The sequence below is a fragment of the Bison bison genome, unplaced genomic scaffold (genome assembly GCF_000754665.1).
Source record: "Bison bison bison isolate TAMUID 2011002044 unplaced genomic scaffold, Bison_UMD1.0 scf7180017864465, whole genome shotgun sequence".
NCBI lineage: Eukaryota > Metazoa > Chordata > Mammalia > Artiodactyla > Bovidae > Bison > Bison bison.
This window is the reverse complement of record NW_011495026.1, coordinates 3,515,072-3,521,118: the sequence shown is the minus strand read 5'-3', so window position 1 is coordinate 3,521,118 and position 6,047 is coordinate 3,515,072. Positions and strand designations below refer to the sequence as shown.

At 41.6% G+C, this 6,047-nt stretch overlaps 1 pseudogene; it reads left to right on the top strand.

Annotated features, from left to right (window-relative positions):
• The first annotated feature begins 1,766 nt into the window (after positions 1 to 1,766).
• LOC105003243 overlaps positions 1,767 to 6,047 on the top strand; it is a 78,101-nt pseudogene continuing 73,820 nt past the window's right edge.

The window sequence follows — 6,047 nt, the reverse complement described above, 5'->3', positions numbered from 1 at the left end:
CAGCAGATGATTATAACTGACAACAGGAATGTAACTGTGAACTTTGAAAATATGCTAATGCTTATCCCTGTATAGAAATATTAGCCTAAATTCTTTCTATGACATATGCATATGTGTTTATAATCTATTTTTGTATAGAGTAAAAAAAAAAAAAATCAATTCCCAAAATATCACTCTCCCCTTTGACATTTATCAGTGATAGCAAATAATGTCAGGGAACATTAGTATACTGAAGGAATACAGAGATGCTGCCTAAAGCATATACTTGGGTTTTGCTTTAAAAGAATTTGATACACATCCTGAACACTGGCCTAATTTTTGCTTTAGATCAAATTCCTCATACTGGGTGGTCACTGTGTTGGGTCTTGAATCTGGTCCTATTCATCTTTTTAGACTCAGGAACTTGCATGCTGCTGCTAAGTCACTTCAGTTGCGTCCGACTCTGTGACCCCATAGACGGCAGCCCACCAGGCTCCCCCATCCATAAAACCCACTAAATAAGAGGGCTTGACTCCGGCAGTTGGTGATAGACAGGGAGGCCTGGTGTGCTGCAGTTCATGGGGTCACAAAGAATTGGACACGACTGAGCAACTCAACTGAACTGAAAGAATAACTTGGATAGAAAGACGGATGGATGGGTGGGTGGTGGATAGAAGAATAGATAGCTGAGTCTCCTGTCCTCCTCAAAGATAAGACAAAAAAGTAATCATATTGATATTAATTTAAACAATTTAAGGAAGAAGGCCATGCATTCTTTTAATATAAGTAAGGTAAATCCAAATTAATATAAATTAAACTGTGATAATCAGTATCATAGTGATAGCTTACGGTGAACGATGTTGGGTTCATGATCTCTGAAGAAGATTTAGCTTTGGGACCAGGGACCAGGCTTGATCACTCAAGAGCTTTTGTGTAGCAGTTTTATTAAAGTGAGAAAGGGACAGAGAAAGCTTCTGACACAGACAGCAGAAGGGGACGGAGAGTGCCCCACTCACTAGTTTATCAAGGCATTATGTACTTTTACCAGACCCACTCCCACAACACACATACATCTTAAATTAACAAGATTAGAAGGGCAAAAAAGTCATATCAGACCCACTCCCACAACATACAGTCTTAAGATAACAAGATTAGTCAGAAGGTTTTGTTAAGGAGAAACATGTCCTTGAGCAGGATACATTGTTACATTGACTAAGACAAAGCAATGTAGAAAAAAAGTTTGTCCTTTTCTTCTCCTTGAGAGCCCCAGACCCCTTTCTCCTCCTCAGGGACCCTGGACTTATCAACCTACCTAGGAACTGACTCTTTCAATAGTAATAAATTAGAATGTTCATCTGAAGGCATCTTTTGCTGTAAATGCTCCTGAAGGCTCAGCAGTGATGGGTAATTTTCTTCATGCCCTCATGGGTTTTCCTTGAGAAGCTTTCCACAGCAACCCCACAGTAAGATGTTAATACGACTTCATCATGTAGGGGGCATGTGTTTTAGAGTTCTTGTTCACCTGATGCAAAGAGCTGACTTACTGGAAAAGACCCTGATGCTGGGAAGGATTGAAGGCAAAAGGAAACGGGAGCAGCAGATGATGAGATGGTTAGATAGCACCATAGACTCAACGGACATGAATTTGAGCAAGCTCTGAGAGATCGTGGAGGACAGAGGAGCCTGGCGTGCTGCAGTCCATGGCGTCGCAAAGAATGGGATAGGAATTGTCCCACTTAGCAGTGCTAAGTTTGGGGGATACAGAGATGAACAAGACATGCCGTACCATGAAGGAACTTGTAAGGGGAGAGGAAGACAAGTAAGTGAACAAAGACAAAGTGAGTGTGACATTTAAGAATTAAAAAACTGTGAATGTAAGGAGGAGGAAGACAGTGATATTGAGTTAAAACATCAAGCAGAGACAGCAGCAAGCTGGGCCTTGGAAAATGAGTAGAAATTTCCCCACTAAAAATGGGATAGTGGGAAGGGTAGTTTTCCAAAAACAGGGAAAAGTATGAGCAAAGGCACAAGTTGTAATTGCACAGCTTATTTCATTCATCTCTTCACCTAGTTGGAGCTCATAAATTGCTCTAACCTCAGAGAAGAGGGAGTAATATGGTGTACTAATAGCACTGTATGAAGGAGGCAGGTGGCGGGGAGCGGGGAGTGAAGGAGTATGGTAAAAGAAGAAACTAGAAAAGTAAGTTGGGGCCAGCCCATGAAAGCAGATGTTGTTTCATTTATTTGAATGAAATGTACTCTGTACTTCCTGTGAGAAGGATAAGCCCGCTGAATTTTAGGGCTGACATTCACTTATATAGTTACAAAATAATGCAAGTTGACATTAAGTTGAAAAAGGACTGTCATGTGACTTCCTGCCATACACCAGAGAAAATCATAGCAGTAAAATAAGTGTTTATTGAGCCAATGCACTTTAGATTCTTTTCCAAGCCTCCCTAGGCAGCTTTGGACAAAAATGGGGGTTGGGGGGTGGAAAGAAAGATGAAAAGAGAGAGGAAGAGGATAAGGGGAAAAGAGAACTGGAGGGGGAAGAGAAGGGGAGGAGAGAAAAGAAGGAGAAGAGCAACAACTCTGTTCTCATACTGAAGCAGTCTTAGCAGAGAAGGGAATGCAGTGATCACACTGCTTTTAATGAGCCTTTGATACCTGCACACCTCACTAGGAACATAAAATCTGGTTTCTCCAATCAGTGGAGTTTTTTTCATTTTTTTTTTTTTTTTAAAGATGGATATTTTTTACTCTTGTTAGCCTTAAAGGGACATGAAACATGGTCACCATTCTCCAAGATAGGATTTACCTGAGGCTGGCTAGAAAATGTCTCAGTATGGAAGTCATCTCTTCTTCATTCCTCAAAGAAGGAAACCAAAAGAATCTTCTTTAAAGAACAGCACCAACAACGTGGAAATTGGAAAAGCTAGATTTAAAGCTAGATTATGCATAGCACTGGATCAAAGGCTGTGTTTTATCAAGAGAGATTAATCTGAAAGGATCAGGTATCAAGAAAGGGAATAGGCTCCCTGTATTTGTAGCTGGTGGTTGGCTGCCATGATGAATGTGAAGACCAAGGTGATAGAAGGAGAGTTGTGTTTTGGATCAAGGTCATCGGAAGAGGACAACTAAAGAGGAAGATATTAATAAATCAGAGATCTGGCTTCCATGGGTTGCTGCCCAAAAGAGTGGGAATAGTGTTTGTATGAAATGCTTGCTGGTGAGCAAAGCAAAGTCAATTCCCTTCTTTGTGACAGGCGGTTGTGTGACACGCAGGAGAGCACACCTCTTATTCATAGTAGGAGGATTGCTTTATCAGAAGAAACTGTTAATGTGTTTGAATTGAAAAAGAAATTGCACTTACAGACTGTATAAATGAGAAACTTGCACCTCAAAGGGTTCATGTAGATTTAGAAGTAAGGCTTGAGACGCCAGAAAGAAACAGTGACATTAACGTGGTGTATTTAAAAGAGATGAAATCCAAGGGAATTTGCCAGATCCAAGAGGAACTCCTCTGTGTTCTATCCAAGCTGAACATTCCATTTTTACAAGGGCTCCTTTGTTGTCATGTTTATACACAGACTAATAAATGCTTGACCTTTTTTAGTGATGAAGGAACAGTCTGTGCCTCAGGAGCATATTATTTCAAGAAGCACAAATGAAGAGAAAGTCCAAACCCCTCTGGGACAGATGGACTAAATATTTTGATATTGGAACCACATGGAGAAGGGCAGGGATTAGGAAACAGAATGCAGCGCTGATAAGGGAACCTGGAAACAGCATCAGTCTTCTCAGATGTTTCAGGCACTCCAGGTATGTGTGGAACTGGACAGCAGCCTCACGTGAGGGCATCACAGTGAACTAGACTTTTACCTTGATGTATAGTAAATATGGACCATAAATGAGAAACATATTTGTGGTCTGGCAAAAGTGTTGATTTCTCAACTTCTGGGTTCTGTATTAAAATCACTAGTATTCATCAAGCATTTACTGCCTAGCTTGAACTAAGAGCTTTATATGAATTATTTGGTCACACATTAACTTTATGAAACAGGCACTATTATTTCCACCCTAATATTTTTTCTTTTGTAGACATAGAGGTACAGAGAGGGTAAGTAACCTCTGAGAGTCAGAGTATTGGAGTGACTTTGAACCCACTTAGACTGAAGCTCAGATCCCAATGCCTCCCAGTGACTTTGGCATTAGATTCTCATTTGCCTCCCTCCTCTGATGCTGCATTATTCCCCACTCCCTATTCTAAATAAAAACTGCTGCTAAATTGAGGGTGAACTTCAGATCATCCGTGGTATGTGTGTAGTTGCCCTTAAAGTACCGCCACACATTTGTGTGTCTTTGAAACAACAAATCCAGGGCAGTCATTACAGTGGTGTTGGGGCATGCTTAGAATGTGGCATTTTACCATTTCTTACTCAATATTTTTGCTAGTATTATACTGTTAAGACTCATTTTGAGAAGAGAGAATACTAATCAATGGTGAGGGTGACAGAAAGGTTATTTTAAAAATTAAAAATAACATAGCTTTTGATTCACAAAGTCTTTACTTTGGAGGGTCAGAGACGAGTAATGAAGTGTGGGATTCCAAGCGCAGAGCTGAAACCACGAGTATCTAAAATGCAGCGGAAAGAAGCAATGAAGATGTGAAAACCCTAAATAGCATGAAGTGATTGGTCTCACTGTTGGGCATAATGAACTCCTACCTGTGCTCAGTGCCACACAATGCAGAGTTTACAGCCCCTCTGAGACTGGTCCCAGAGAGCAATGTCCAGGGGGAGTGGTGACTGTTCTGCTCAAGGACAGCGAGGTGTTGGGGACGCGGGTGGGGAGGGGGTGGTGTCCACCCCACCCTGAGACAGGACCCGCCTGGCCTCAGCACGTCCCCCTGCAAGAATCTCAGAGCTCAAGCCTTGACTCTACTTCCTTCGTTCTCCCTTTACTCAGCTCCTGTTTTCAGAAGCAATCTGATAAACTTATTTATGTTGAAAAGTTTAATGTGTGATTCTTCCAAGGGGAGTTGGTTTCAACAGAAAATCAAGGCTCAGAACAAAAGTTGCAACAAGGTCTCAAATTTAACTTGCTGTACTCAGAACTGTGAAAAACAAAAGGTAGCTTTTTTGATTTCTAGAAAAGATCTAATCTTACTTCACTATCTTTCCCCACACTAGGTGCTATGGGGAAAAAAACAAAACCAACTTAAAATTGCCATTTAAAGCCATTTTAGTCTCTTCTAGTTTCAGATAGTCTTATTTTGAATAATTATTCAGTCACTACAATTTGCTACCTTCATTAGTTTTCTGTTGCTGCTGAAAAAATTAACGTAACTCTAGTGGCTTAAAACAGTACAGATCTATTATCTTACAACTCAGAAGTCTGAAATGGGTGTCATTAGGCTACAATTAAAGTGTTGACAGGGCTGGTTCCTTTCTGGGTCCTCTAGGGGACAATTCTTTACTTTCCCTTTTCCATATTGCTTGGATTATGGCCCTTTTCTTCCATTCTCAAAGCCAGCATCAGCAGGCGAAATTCTTCCATCTCTTCCTTCTGCCCTGACTCCTCTCTTTATTCCACATTTAAGGATTCTTACATTACATGAGGGCTTCCCTGGCGGCTCAGTCAGTAAAGAATCCTCCTGCAATACAGGAGACCTGGGTTGGGAAGATCCCCTGGAGAAGTAAATAGCGACCCCCTCCAGTATTCTTGCTTGGAGAATCTCATGTATAGAGGAGCCTGGCCAGAGCCTGGCACGGGGTCACAAGAGTTGGACTCAAGTAAGCGACTAAACCACCAATCCAGGATAATCTCTCTACTTTAAGGTCAGTTGATTCAGTTCAGTTCAGTCGCTCAGTTGTGTCCAACTCTTTGCGACCCCATGAATCACAGCACACCAGGCCTCCCTGTCCATCACCAACTCCCAGAGTTCACTCAAACTCACATCCATCGAGTCGGTGATGCCATCCAGCCATCTCATCCTCTGTTGGCCCCTTCTCCTCCTGCCCCCAATCCCTCCCAGCATCAGAGTCTTTTCCAATGAGTCAACTCTT